We start from the raw sequence: 16,262 nt of genomic DNA on the forward strand, positions 1-16,262 counted from the left end.
AATATGATTCTCGTTGATTTGTGCAAAATTAACGTTTGCTTGACATTCACTTTGTATCATTCTCGCTCCTTTAATAAGGACCCTATATTTGGAGGGCCACCCGAATTCAAATGATGAGAACTGAGCCAGCATTGGAATTTTTGGAAAAGCCTCTGGAGGTAAGATCATGGGATCCTGCATGGATCTGCAGGGTATGGCCCAGTGTAGAAGCTGGCAGCAGCCATGCTCCCCAGAGCTGGTGTGGATGCGGAGATGCCCCATCCTCTGCTGGTAGATCATATGGGGTTTCAAGTCCCCCTGGGTTTTCAGGGGGTTAGAGTCCCCCTAGATGGTCAGGGGGCTCGAGTTCCCCTTGGCGGTTAAAGGGGGTTCAAATACCCCTAGGCGAACTCCAGGGGTTCAAGTCTCCCTAGACATTCAGGGTGTTCAAGTCCCCCTGGGTGATTTGGGTGTTCGAGTTTTCCTTGGCGATCAGGGATAAAAAAAGTCCCACCAGTGGCAGGTTATTGGTAAGATTCGTTGGGCCTACGGTTGTCTTTGCCTGGTCCTTTTTTTGTCTGTTGTATTGTTTGTTATGATTGAAGGAATGGGGCAAGCAGAGAGTAAAGGGACTCTGACTTTCATCTCTCTGTTCTTCATAATAGATGTGAGGCTTCTCACTCACTCATTTCGTGTGTTAAGGGCTATGACTTTAGCCAACTGGAGTTAGTCTAAGAGTGAGTTAAGGTGTCCAATGCTTATGCTCATTGGAAATGAACGTGGAATATGAGTGCCTAATGGACCACTTTTGGTAAGCAGAACGGGCACTGTGGGATGAACCGACCTTGAGCCAAAGACTTTAAAAAATATTCAAAAGCAGCTGCTAAAACCCCCTTTGTTTTGGGGAATTCTTTGCCTTTTCTGGCTTGATGTGGACTGCATAGCCCCTTCCCCTTGTTGGCGGGAAGCATGGCATCTGAAGTGGAGATAGTTATTTGTCTGTCTCAAGGTTTTAATGGGTAATTGTTAAAGTGGCTTCCAAAGTCTTTGGTAACCTAAAACTGTGAAGGGTTGCTTGAATGACAAATGGAATTTAATTCTTGGACATGTAGGTCTTAACCAAATGAGATATAATTCTAGACCATTAGGCCAAAATCTCTTCTTGACCACCACACACACTATCGCGGACCTTCATAGACTCCAACCGACTGATGATGGTAAACACACGAGTGACAGGGTATCAGGCCCTTCTCCTCAACAAACCAAGAGTGATCTCAGAGCCACCAGTGGTGCTAAATCCAGCCACACTGCTCCCAGAGGAGCTGGCTGACCATCCACACAACTGTGGGGAGGTCCTAAAGCAAGTCACAGGAATAAGACTGGATCTCAGAGACATGCCCTTCCCAGATGCAGAGATGTCTCTGTTCATGGAAAGAGTTATGTGAGGTATTTGAGGTTTGTGGTAGTTTATCCTTAGCTGGAATTCTGGGCAGCACCCTGCCACATGGAACTTCGGCACAACAAGCAGAACTGATTGAAATCACTAAAGCACTGGAGATGGCTAAAGGTAAAACCACCAACATCAATACGGACCACAGGTATGTCTTTGCTACTCTCCATATACATGGAGCTACTTACAAAGGAATAAGACTATTAACAGCAGAACAAAAGGGAATTAAAACAGAAGAGAAATATTGGGACCCAAAAGAGGTGGCTGTTATGCATTTCTTGTGACACCAAAAGGGGACTGATCTCATTTCAAAAGGAAACCAAATATCAGATTGAAATTTATTTTTTATTTTTTTTAAATTTTATTTATTTATTTGAAAGACGGAGATCACAAGTAGGCAGAGAGGCAGGCAGAGAGAGAGAGAGAGAGGGAAGCAGGCTTCCTGCGGAGCAGGGAGCCCGATGCGGGGCTCGATCCCAGGACCCTGAGATCATGACCCGAGCCAAAGGCAGCAGCCCAAACCACTGAGCCACCCAGGCGCCCCTATCAGATTGAGATTTAAAGCAGGCAGGCTGAGAAACAATGCAAGAGCTGGTTACACACCTGGATCTATCCCTTCCAGATAAACTGGAGTATTCAGAGGAAGATTTAAAGTATTTACTAAAATGGCTAAATTATATTATAAAGGGTACTGGGCTAAAACTAAAAGAGGAAATTTAATTCTTCTTCAAAAACTAGGTAAGAAGTTAATAGACCAGATACATTAGGGTACTCACCTGGGGTCACTCAATCTCAAGGAACTTAAAGGCAAGCAATTCCAGGCTTCTAAATTATGGTGTATGGTTCAGGATATAGTTGATAGATGTGCTCAGTGCCGGGCAGTTAATGTGTGAGGAACTAGAATTGGAAGAGGGAAAAGACAAAGAGGTAGTGTACCAGAAATGTATTGGAAAATAGATATTACAGAAATAAAACCTGGAAAATATGGGGACAAGTATATGTTAGTTTTTGTAGATACCATTTCAGGCCAGGTTGAGGCTTTTTCCAAGAAACATGAGATGGCAGGAGTGGTAGCCAGAAAGCTACAAGAAAAATAATTCCTAGGTCTGGGCTGACTCTCACGATTGGGTCAGACAATGGCCTTGCATTTTGAGTTCAGTCACAGGAATTGGCCGAGGCCATGGGCACAAATTGGAAACTACATTGTGACTATCAGACCCAGAGTTCTGGGCATGTAGAGAGAATGATCCGGACTCTTAAAGAGACCTTGTCACAACTAACCCTGGAGACGGGCAGTGGATGGGTGTATCTCCTTCCTTTCACCCTGCTCAGGGCAAGATGTACACACTATTTAAACAGGGTGGCCCCATTGGAAATGTTTGGGAGAACCCCTGCTCCCGCTCTGTCCTTGGCTACAAAAGGTTGCCCTAGCAGAAATGACTGATCAGTCTGTACTCCAGTCCCTGCAGGCATTACAGTCTGTATTTAAAAAAAATGCAGGGATCCAGACTGCCCACACTGGTATGGAGACGGAGGTGGAACCACATCCTTTCCAACCCAATCACTTGGTTTGGATATGACATTATCAAGTGGGGAGCTTGGAGCATTGCTGGATGGGACATTTTACTGTTACCCTGACCACACCACAGCAGTAAAAGTAGAATGCATCAGGGCCTGGATTCAGGCATGTCACATCAAATGAGCCAAGGATGAAGATGACCCCCAAAGGTGGAAGCCACAGCCAAAGATCCTGCTCACAGTGGACTAAATCTAAGACTGAAAAGACTATGAGTTTGTTGTTGCTCCTATTTCTACCTGTTTATGTAAAGTATAGGTAGTTAATTAGATAAAGGAAATTAGAAAAAAAAATGGAAAGGGTTCTATGAAGCGGTAAATGGTTAACTCATCAGCCGACTGTAAACTAGTGTCATTTACACTAGTGTAAATATACAGCCTTCTGAACACTAGTGTCATGTACAAAAGAAAATGAGAGCAATAAAAATGTTAGAATTACATGCTTAATTAACCCTTTATAACCAGAGCATGTAGACCTGGATGAAAAGTCAAGGATTGACTAATCTCCAAAGAATAGGGAGGAATGTAAGAGCCTGGGTGACTAGAGGGAATCATTTTGTGTTTATGCAGTATACATAGATTGACCTCATACAGTAAATTTAGATTGATACTGCCCCTCCCAAAGGTATTTACTCTCAAAGCCTAGATATAAGGGCAGGTCAGGCCAGATGAGGATATCCACTCAGTGGGAAGCTTATATCTACTAGGTAAATTGAGATTCAATTGTCCATCCGTGTGTTACTAGCAGTTTTTTTCTATGTCTGGCAGACGTAGCACCACTGTGCAGTTTTCTCTGTGTATTGCAATTTCAAGGCCACCTGTGTATAGCCCAGCTAAACTACATCTATACATGTTAGTCTGTGATGCTGGAGGGGGTCGAATTTGGAAGAGAAGGCCCTGAGCAGTCAATATGATTCTCGATGTTTGGAATGAAATTAAGCTTTGCTTGACCTTCGCATTTATCAGTCTTGCTCCTTTGATTAAAAACCCTAACACTTGTGTTTGCACTGTTGAAGACTGCAGACATGTCTATGTCATGATTGGGGGTGTTCCCTTTGAGCTTTCTTTGGGTGGCACTTCTCCTGTACTGAAGATTGGTGTTTTGGGGCGAGGGCCTAACCCTTGTGCAGGGCTCAGATTCCCTCCCCTGAGGTTTGCTTGAGGGCTGATTGTTACTTGACCTTTCCTGTCTAAGATGGAATGGTGGATTCTTGCCTTTCTCCGGAATCCAGAGGGCTGGTGCTGACAGTCAGGACCAAACACTATGAATCAGGCCATGGAGAAGGTTATACTGACTCGCTTCACAAATTGCCTTGGTGAGAGACCCAGGCGGCTTCAGCGGTTTGGGATGGCTTGGGGTCCTATTGGCACACCCATGAATACTCCAACCAAGTGTAGTGATCAGGCATGGGTTTATGAGGAGTGGTTGCCCTGACCTCAAAGCATTGTGACATCACAGATGCTGAGTCACTGAAGCAGCTGTCCCTCTCCCATAACCTTAGTATCCTATGACTTTAGGTAGGAAGCCCCGGGAAGGACAGAACAAGAGCCCTCTGAGTCTGATCTGGAAATCAGGTTGTCTTGTGGGTTAATGTCCCACTTCCCCTTTCTAGACAAATAGGAAAAAAATTACGTTCATTATACCTTCCTTTAGGCCAACATTTCTCCAGAGACAGCAAGGTGTCCTATTTCCAGTACAATTTCTAGATCTCAAGAAACAGTGAGGCATCTTCGGTTCCAACAGCTCTCTGTGGGGTTTGTCATCCTGTGGGTGAGCAAGTCCATTGTCAGTGTCTTTTCCCAACGGGTCAGTGATGACTAACGGACAGAAAGTCCCTTTTTGAGGAAAAAGGTGAGGGCATGGGTATATGGTGCTGCCTTTGTCCTCATCTCCTAGAGTTCTGAAACACAAGGTTAAGGGATTACGGCTCTGTCTACCTGGCTTTCTTTTAACTTTGCAAAGTCTTTGAGGAAAGTGACCACCTGAATCAGAGCTAACTCTTCAGGAAGAGGCCTGGACCACACCTGTTGTCATCACTAGTTAACTGTACTTGTAGTGGAACGGGTATAGACATGTTGACCAAGTCTCTTTAGTCAAAAGGAAAGGGACGGCCTATATCGATGGCTTGCAAAGCCCACTTGAGCAGAACTGTGGACTGAGCCTCAAGGTCCTTGCAGACTAGTGATGAAGAAGGTGTGGTCCATCTTGGTAATAGAGTATTCCTCAGCCATAGGGGAGGATGAACCTCTGGACCTTGACATGAACGTCCCATGTCTGGGTGATTGGAATGGAAAAGACAGGCAGACCAATGGAAATATCTTATAGCTTTCCACAATATGTTCCTCAGGAGGAATACCTTGGCCCTAAGTAATGTAAAGGAAAACTGAATGGGAAGAATGCAGAGAAGGAGACCCACCAAGAGTGACTCAGGACTCTGAGAACCAAGCTGAGGGTTACAGAGAAGAGACACATGCAGGAAATAAGTGAAATGCTTAATGGGTGTTCAGGATCTGTGGCATATATGAGGAAAAGCACTAGGTAGCATATGAAACTAAAGGATTCATGAATACTGTGTGAAAAAAAATGACAATAAAATTCCAAGAAGAATTCTAAAATTTTCATCAAAAAAATTCAGAGAAAAACTATGTGACCCTTTCAAAACCTAAAGAAGACAGAGGGAGAAAAGGAAAGAATTATATTTTTTATTATCTTTCCTTATTGAAATGGCATGGGATTTGTTTCCTAAAATGTCCTTATCTGAATTGGGTCCTTATCCTTGTAAATTAGAGTCTACCCACCTCTTCCATCTCTGAAGTTGATGAGAAGACATGACATTGACTTCACTAAATACCTAGAAGAGTGGCCCAGGAAAATGACTTGGACCTGGCTTTCTGTGTGCCGGCAGGTGTTTGATTACTGCTTCAAACGCTTCAATCACTACTAGAGAGCTGATACTTTGTAGGTTTCCTGACCTAATCGTGGGAGTTTCTATGTGTCTGGGAATTTAACCTTTTCTCTCGGGTCTTGGATTTGCTAGCATAAATGTGTGTATGTGCCTCTTAGGTTATTCTTTTTTTCCTTTCTACAGGTTGTCATGTGGTTTCATACTTTCAGCTTTGTGCTTGTCTCCCTGCTATATCCCATTTTGGCTTCTGCAGTTTGTTCATGTTTTCAGAACTGAAGTGTGAGATCTCCGGATTTTTTTTTTCTATTGGTTATTTGTGTTTCCTTCATTTCGATAATCATATGTATGATTTCATTTTTTCTGTTAACTTGTAGTTCGGCTCTTCTTCTACTTGTTCCTTCAAGCGTCCAGTTAGGATCCTTTTTTTTTCTTTTTTTGTTCGGTCTTTTTAAATTTTGGAAATGCATGCGTTTAACCCTTTATGGTTTCCCAATAAAATGTTTTGGCATCACTGCTTAAGTTTCTTGACATTCCTTTGTTTATGGCTCTTTCTGCATTTTCTTTGGATTTTCTTTCTTGCATTCATTGTAGTTCGTGAGTGTGTTGTGTTTTCCAACCTTTAGGGTATGGCTGTATTTCCAATTTGAAAGTAATATCTTCCCGTTTTCATACCTTCGTGATCATATAGGTTTTGACTACTCTTCCATGAATTACGACTGGATTTGGACTTGAGCTCATGAACTGCGATAGACAAAGGTTGGTCTGCCGCTGGGAAGAACATATATATTGTCCTCAGAAAGGCAATCTTACTCATGGGTCCCCAAATTTCAGGTGGTCTCAAGAGCCCATGTGGACGTCTGTTATTCTTTATCACCATTTTATCGGAATGATCTGTGCTGTGCTTAACGTGGATATCATAGTCCCTAACAATATAGGATTAAAGTCCCCATCTCCCTTCCTCTCTGTTCATATCCTTCCAACGTTTATACAGCCGTGTTCTGGTATATATGTTGGCAGTTCTTCCAGGTTTCTGATGTTTTGATGCTCCATCATGACAAAACACCTTCTGCTCTCTTTTGTCTCTCAAAGCAGAAAATCACTCTACATGACATAGGCACAAACATTTTGGCTCTCTTCTCCTAGGCAAGAGCATAACCTACGTTTCCAAATTTCGTCACTTTCAAGCTATTTGTATCTTTATAGTCAAAGGAAATCTCCGATGGGCAACAGAGGTCGAGCTTGTTTAATATTTGTTGTTTTCTGATGGATCTTTGCTCGTTTTTTTGTTTGTTTGTTTTATTTTATTTTGTAATTTCAACCACACCTAGAAAATGTTTGAATTGACGGGAGATTTTCGTCCTGAATGCTGAATGAATTATTGTTACGTAAGAAGTTCACTTTCTCATTTCGGTTGACTTCTGAATTGAATTCACTGTGCCTTTCCATTTTATGGTATTTTCTTTGGAGATGCTTCATTAGTGCGATTTCTCACTCCTCCTCGTCTTTCACGTGTCTTCTCTGTGCGTGTGTTCATGTGTGTGTGCATGTGCATGTCTTAATGTGGGCGTGGTCTGTGTGTTTCACACAAAACTTATAATTAAATTTCAAGAGGTAGGAATTGGTTCTCTTAAGGTTAGCAATTCAATTTGACATGCCTTGACCACTCACATTCCATCCTGTTTGTTTTCTTTCTGAGAAAGATAGATATGACAGAGCCCAAAGCTCTATGCAAGCCTCTCACATGAGACATGTGGAAGAATTCATTCTAGCTTAAGTCCCAGTAAGAATTTCCGGTGACATGGAGGACAGTAGATGGTAGTAGTGTCTAATAACCTCGTGCTTGTATTAGGCCATGAAGGCAAAAGGAAGATGACACAATAACAGAAGCGGGGTGGAAATTGACATGAAGCCTACACAGTAAACTCCACAGAGTAAGAGAGTAGAGTTCGCAAAAATTATGGGAGAAGTTAGGAGACATGGCTCATGGGAGAATTGGGTGGTTCGTGCATCAGAGGGCAGTGATCCCATGCAAAGGACAAAGGCACAGGAGAACAGGGCACACTGGGAACCCACAAGGAACCTGTTTCCCAGTGCAATTGGCTGTGATGAACAGAGGGTCTGAGTTCTTGACAACACAATTCCTGAGGGCTGGAGTTTTCAGATCAGCAGGCTTGGCAGAAATCGACTCGAAAGAACACCGTGTTTTACTTGCAGGGGACACCAACAAGCAACCAGGTGCAGACAGCCTGGAGACCATAATCAGAAACAATACCAGGAGATGTAGTTGGAGGAGAGTGGGTCCTGGCAGTGCATCCGTGAGAGGCAGTGTTGTGGAAATGATTCAATGGGTGCATAAGAAATGTTCGGCTCTCAAACCACTAACAACATGACCGAGCTAATGGCCAAGACAGACTGGTGAGACATTTGCTGCCTACCCTGCCGACAAGAAAACACAACTGTGGAACACTTGGAGGACTGCCTTCCTCAGTCCAAGATGCTTAGTCCAAGGAGAACACAAGAATGCCTTGATCACATGGTCTCTTCTGAACACAGCATTCTGCAGGCCTGCATTATATTGTGGAATGTCTCCTTTCACACGCACACCTGATCCTACTAAGTGAAACCTCAGCATATTCAGTCCAGGCCCCAAACACACCAAACGCCAGGTAAGGAGGGCCCTTGCAGTTGACTGGTCTCAAGGACAGGGTCAGCCACAACACAACAGCAGATGGCATGCATCACACACACACACACACACACACACACACACACACACACACACACACACACAGAAACACCCATCATCCCTTAAGGGCCAGCACTTGGTCACTCCCGGATTTCCTCTTCTTAAAGAGATTAACCTCAGGATGGAAAAAGAATGAGCTTTCAGAATACGGAGAGGAAGAGAGAGACTTATATCCAAGGCAAAGATGGAAGAATTAACTGATGCCAAGGTAAAGGAACAGGAAATGATCACGTCTAGTCAATCAGAGAAAAAATTCTACATAGAACACGCCCAATGGGGTATAGAAAGCAGCGGCCTGGATACTTCCTGTACATCAGAAAACATAGAAGATATCAGATAACCACAGAGATAAACTGATAAACATAAAAAAATATAAATAGCTCCTGAAGAGATGATTCTTAGGAGATTGGATGCAAAGTCCGGGAACATGGCCGAAGTAGAGGATCCAATGAGTGACCTGGAAGAACTAGTCTAGAAAATAAGGAAGCAAATTCTAAAAGAGAAGGAAGAATGACGGGACATGACAATGAGCTTAGGGAATTATCATCTCCAGGAATTGAAAGAGGTGCCTCTTGTAGGAGAAGTAAGAGTGAGTGAAGGAAAGAGGGCTGAACATGGATTTGAGAAATCAGGGCTGGGAATGACCCTCATCTGGTAGCACAAACAGAGGTCCACATTCGGAGGCACCGAGGACTCCCATCACCTTCCACAGAAGCAGAGCACCAAAAGACATAGTGTCATTTACCCCTGGAAAATCTAGGCATGGTGGAATTCACTTTTTCAAATAGGTATGGGAGAATAGTTGGTCCATAGCCCAGTCACTGACTTCAAGAGGAAATGCTATACCAGCTCTCGAAGAAAGCCGGATAGCTCAAGCAACAGCGGCCCAGACCAAAACCCTTATCCCCTGCATTTCTAAAAATGACTGAGCAGCGGTTCTTGTCTAGAACCACGAGGTTCTCAGAAGTCAATGGCTGGGTCCCAGGATGTGTCAATCAGTTCAGAGGCAGCCTTCAGATCAACTCATGATTCCAAGGTCTTGGCAATGACTGTGGTCTCAGGTTCTCTGCTCAGGGGAAAGTAAGCTTCTCCCTCCCAGCTCTAACCCCTGATTGTGAACTCTCGGTCTCTCTGTCTAATAAGTGCAAGCGCATCGTTTGACAAGATAACAAAAACAAAACCAGGCACAATAATTGACTCGGGGCAAAGGATGATTTATTGAATTTGGACCAAGGTTCCTATGGAGGACAGCTAGGTACAGAGAACCTCCCACCATCCTAAAATACCAGACCTTCGCTTGGAGCTCCAATGTTCATTCTCCTGTTTTTTGTCTTCCTGGATCTCCTCACCAACCTGAAGCATCCGCTGTGTGTCAAGCTCTAATGACCCCTTGTTGACACATATTCATTCTCTTCTGGCTCCATTATAACATGCCCATCTTTTATAACAGGCACTGTTTGCTTATCACATGACATCATTTGGCTGAGGGTCATGAGAGGTCGAAGGCAGGCTTGTGCTGCCACATCTCCATTCATTTCCACAGGGGTAGCTGCTCAACCCTGAGGGAGTGCTCAAGGTTCTTCCACATTCAAATCCTCTTCAATGCGTCCTTTTGGACATACAAGTTGTCTTCCTGAAACGGGCACGGAAGTCTTTCAGATAGCTTCACTTGGGCTATGGGTCTCTTCCAAAATGCTCTCTGTTTGATCCTGTGGACTCCAATTACATGAGTCCATCCTGGACCAAAGGTTATACACCTAAGGTGTAGAGTCTGTCTTTGATGCATGGTCAATATTTAAGTGAGGGAGGCCTTGTTGGCAGAATTTCTGGAGATGCTCGAGGTACTAGTGTCCTCCCTGTTTAAGACTCTAGACATGCTTTTGGCACGGTTGTGGGTGTTAGGTTTTCTATCCTTGTGTGGCCTTCTCCTGATCAGAAGCTCTGTAATTGTGTGGGAGGGCCTTATCCTTGTGCCGGGCTCAGATATCCTCCCCTGATGCTTTGCTTGAGGCCTGAATTTTTCTTGGCCTGTCATGGTTAAGATGGAATGGTGGATGCTTGTCTTTCTCTGGAGTCCAGGGGGCTGGTGCTGATAATCACGACCAAACACTATGAATTGGGCCATGTAGAAGGTAACTCCGACTCCCTTCGAAAACTGCCTTGGTGAGAGACCCAGACAGCTCCAGCGGTTCGGGACGGCCTGGGGTGCTCTTGGCCCATCCACGACTACTCTAGCCAATTGTACTGATCAGGCGTGATGTAATGAGGATTGGTTGCCTTGAACTCAAAGCATTGTGATATCACAAATGCTAGCTTCAGTGAAGCAGCTGTCCCTCTCCCATGACCTTGGTGTCCTAAGGCTTTAGGTAGGAAGAACCCGAAGGACAGAACAAGGGCCTTCTGAGTCTGATCAAGAACTCACGTTGTCTTGTGGATTATTGTCCCACTTCCCCTTGCTGGGAATAGGGGAAAGAAAATGATGTTCAGTATACCTTCCTTTAGGCCAACATTTTCCCAGAGATGGCAAGGTGTCCTATTTCCACTACAAGTTCTAGAGATCTCAAGAATCGGTGAGGCCTCATGCGTATCAACAACTCCACATGGGGTTGGTAATCCTGTGTGTGAGAGCGTCCTTTCTCAGCGTCTTTTGCCTATGGCTCAGTGATGACTAAGGGATGAAAAGTCCCCTTTCAAGGAAAAAGGTGAGGGCATAGATATATGGTGCTGTCTGTGGTCTCATCTCTTAGTTTTCTGAAACACACTGCTAATGGTTTAAGGCTCTGTCTACCTGGGCTTCCCTTACACACCTTTGCAAAGTCTTAGAGGAGAGTGTCATTCTGCATCAGGGCTAACCCTAAGGAAGCAGCCCATACCACAACCTTTGTCATCATTAGTTGTCCTTGTTGCGGTAACGGGTATAATCATGTTGACCATGTCTCTCTAGTAGAAGAATAGGTATGGCTAATATTGATGGCTTGCAAGGCCCATTCGAGCAGACCTTTGCAGTGAGCCACAATGCCCTTGCAAGGACTAGTGGATAAGGAAGGCTTGGTCCATTTTGGCTAGACAGTATTCTTCGGCTGTCGAAGAGAATGAATTCCCTGGACCTTACCTTGACATGAATGTCCCCTGCCTGGCTGATGTTAAATGAAAAGGCAAGCAGAAAAGGGGAAATATCATATGGCTTCCCACAATATGTGCCTCATAAGGAATACCTTGGCGCTATGTCCTCTTCAATAAACACGTATTCTCATAAAACTGCCTTCACTCAATCACCACGATTGGGTGCCTCATTAGTGTCGTATTGTTTGTCCCTCTACCCCTTGCTTTATCACATGTTTCTTGACTGTCATGAGGGAGTGAAATCATCCGTTTGTTGTCTTTATGAGAATGATAGGTGTGACGAAGCCCAATGGTTTCCACAACACTGCCACATGAGGCAAGTGGAAGAATTCATTCTTTCTTATGTCTCAGTAAGAATTTGTGGTGACATGGAGGACAGTGAATGGTAGAAGTGTCTAATAACCTCGTGTTTGTTTTCAGCCAAAAAGGCAACAGAAACATGACCAAAACAACTGCAACGGAGTGGAAATGGATGGAAAGCCTACAAGATAAACTCGACAAAGAAGAAAGGTAGTCGCAGAAACTAAGGGAGAAGGTTGGAGACACGGCTTATAGGAGATTTCGTTGGTTCATGCATCACATGGCAGTGATCCCTTGCAAAGGACAAAGGCACAGGAGAGCAGGACACGGTGGAAAACCACAAGGCACCTGTTTCCCAGTGCCATTGGCTGTGACGAGAAGAGGGTCTGGAGGGCACGAGTTCTTGACAATTCAAGTCTTGAGTGCTCGAGTTTTCAGATCAGCAGTCTTGGCAAATATAAACTCAAAACTCAAAAGAACTCCATGTTTTTCCTGCATAGGTCACCAACAAGCAACCAAGTGCAGACAACCAGGAGACCATGATCAGCAACAATACCAGGATATGCTGTGGGAAGATGGTGGGTCCTGGCAGTACATTCATGAGAGGCAGTGTTCGTGGAGTTGTCTCAATGGGGGCATAAGAAATATTGGGCTCCCACAGGAGGAGAATCAAGACCGAGCTACTGGCCAATACAGTGGGTGAGGAAATTAGCTGCCCACTCTGCCCACACGAAATCCCAACCGTGGAACACTTGAGGGACAGCCTTCCTCACTCCTAGTTGTTTAGTCCATGGAGTACGGACTCTCCCATAGGGATCGAGAAGAATGCCTTGACCACATGATCTCTTCTGAACACAGCATTCTGTAGGCCTGCATTCTGCTGATATTGTGGAATGTCTCCTTTCACAGGCACACCAGAGCCCACCAAGGTAAACCTCAGCATATTCAGCCCAGGCCCCAAACACACCAAACAGCAGGCAAGGAGAGCCACTGCAGATAGCTTGTCTCAAGGACAGCGTCAGCCACAACACAAACTTCAGATGATATGCATGCCACACACACTCACACAACACACACACACACACACACACACACACACGACAAACCAATGGGCCCGCCCTAGGTCACTCAATGATCTCTTCTACCTAAATAAATTACCCACATGATAGAAAACCGAATAAGTATTTCGAATACAGAGAGGAGACAGAGATTTAGATCTAATACAAGATGGAAGAATTAATAGATGCCAAGGAAAAAGTACAAGAAAGGATTACGGCTAGGAAATCAGAGTGAAGCTTTTACATATATCACGCCCCATGTGGATTTGAAAGCAGCGGCCTGGATCCTCCCTATACATCAGAAAACATAGAAGATATCAGAGAGTCTCGAACTACAGAGATAAATCTGATAAATATAAAAGAACCTAAATAGCTCCTGAAGAGAAATTGTAGGAGACTGGATGCAAAGTCTGGGAACACGGCAGAAGTAGAGGATCCAATTAGTGACCTGAAAGAACATTCCTAGAAAATAAGGAAGCAAATTCTAAGAGAGAATGAAGAATAACGAAACATGAAAATGAGCTTAGGGAATCATCATACAAAAAGAAAGGAAATAGGTGCCTAATATAGGATAAGTAAGAGTGAGAGAAAGAAAAGAGGGCTGAACATGGATTTGAGAATCGGGGCTGTCAATGACCCTCATCTGGGAGCTGAAACAGAGGTCCAGAATCAGAGGCACAGAGGACTCCCATCGCCTTCCACAGAAGCAGAGCCCCAAAAGACATTTTCCCTCTGGAAAATCTAGGCATAGATGTATTATCTTGAGGCAAATAGGCATCGGAGAATAATTTGTTCATAGCCCAGTCACTGATTTCAAGACGAAAAGCTATACCAGCACTCAAAGCAGGCCAGATAGCTCAAGCAACACCCGACCGAGCCAAAATCCTTATCCCCTGCATTTCTGAACAATGACAGAGCAGTGGCTCTTTTCTAGAACCAGGAGGTATTCAGAAGTCAAAGGTTGGGTCCCTTGTTGTGTCAATCAGTTCAGAGGCAGCCTTCAGATCAACTCATGAATCCAGGGTCTTGGCTATGACTCTGAATATGACGTTTATGTGACTTTTATATAAAATTATATGACTATAAAATAAATAAAAAATGAATTAAACAAATAAGAATATAATTTCTTTACCTATAGGGATAGCATTGTTTGGGAAAAGAAGATTACCTTGAAGTTTAACTCTATATGAACATTAGAAAATAAAAATGAAAAAGGAATACACTAGACTAAACTAAACTAAATTTTAAAAAAAATTAGAATGCAAAAGAAAAAAATGTGTATGTATCAAAAAGCAAAAAGTTCAGGTTAGAAGGTTAATATGGAATTTAATCTACTGGACATCTCAGTTTGAAGATAAATAGGTTAAAAAATTATCTATATAATACAAATCAACTAGAATAGTGGGAATGAGTTAAAAATAAAAGTTGTATCTATGAAGTAGCAGTGGTTGTTCTCTTGTAGTCTTTTTTTTTATTTTTTCTGGTTGGTTTTCTGAGGCAGAGGCCTGTCAGGTGGGTTTCAGTCAATGATGTTCCCTGATTTAAATCCTCCCACCCCTCTCAAGCGGATGGGCTCTGAGGAATCCTGTTTTTTCAGGTCTTTATTCTTTGGAAGTTTTTATGTTTGTTTAGTTTTTTTTTTTTTTTTTCTTGCCTTGACTGCTTTTGATGGCTTTTGGAGATGAAAGCACTGCACCCTGATCTCTCTCTCAGAGATAATCCTCAGTCTTCTCACCTGTGGGTGCTCCAGAGCCCATATAAATTCGCCCTTGCCTGCTGCCAGAGCAAATTTTGAGTCGGAGTCCCAGGGAGCACAGCATCTTCTGCTTGTACCCAAACCATTGCAGCAGTGTCTGTCTAGGCAGCTCCTGATCATCAGAGAGGTTCCAATTGCCATCCCACACTGAGATTGTCAGGCTGGCCCTGGATGGGAGTGCCTGGTCTTTCTCTTTCTAACAGTTCTGGTATTGCAAGCATGTCTTAGGCTCTGATAGAAGGGTACTTGTCCGAGAGCATGAGCCTGGGCCTTCACGCACCTCTCTCAGGAGAGTGTGTGGGGTGCACGCGTGTCTCATGCTCTGATAGTATGGCACGTGTTTAAGCAATGGACTGGGCCTTTGCACACCTTTCTCAGGGGATGGTAAGGGGTGCAGGTGTCTCAGGCTTTGTTAGCAAGTCTCATTGCTCGGCTGCTTGGTGAGGCTCCAAGCCCCTAACAGGAGCTGAACCCCACATGATATGGGTGTGCTGTTGGCTCAGGGACAAAAACATCGTTTTTCCAACACACTCTCTTTGGCTCAGCACCAGGGAATCTGTACTGGGCATGGGGACTTAAGCCCCTGTCCTTAGCTGCCATGATTCACACAATTTACCTTCAATATTCTTTGCACTTTTTGAATGCTTTCAACCAGAGTCCAAGTTAATGCTGGTCCCCAGACTCAGTACGCTCTTGTATTGGGGTATTACTTTCCAATTGGTGGCCTTGTGTGGGTCCCTTGAACTTTTGTTTATTTCAATAACAGTCCAACGTTCTCACTCCACTTTTCCTGCCCACTGATGACTTCTGCGCTGGCAGAGATCCAGACATATATAATTCTGATCTCAGGCTGTTTTCATGGGTAATCAGAATTCTTTGGTAGGAAATCACTTCACTTTGGAGTACAGGTTGAAATGGCACCTCCTCTTACTTGCCCATCATCTTGTCTCCTCTCTCATGACACTTATAATAAAATTTCAAGAGATAGGAATTTGGCATTTTATGGATAGCAAATCAATTTCATGTGCATTGAAAACTCACATTCCATCACTTTCAGCCACAATTCCTGCAAAGAATGTCCCATTTTGTCCTGTTTTGTAAACACTTATTCCGACTAGCATGCCTACAAAGAAAGACAAAAGTTTAAGTGTCTGGTTAGAGTAGTATTGTTTGTCCATTTTCCCCTGCTTTTTCACATGTTTCTTTACTACCATGACGGGGTGAAATCATACGTTATTTGTCTTTCTGAGACTCAGAGATGTGACATAGCCCAATGCTCTCCACAACATTGCACATGAGGCAAGTGGCAAGAATTCATTCTTCCTTATCCTGGGTAAGAGTCTGTGATGCCTTTGGAAGATAGTGAGAT

This window comes from Mustela nivalis, assembly GCF_964662115.1.
Source record: "Mustela nivalis genome assembly, chromosome: Y".
NCBI lineage: Eukaryota > Metazoa > Chordata > Mammalia > Carnivora > Mustelidae > Mustela > Mustela nivalis.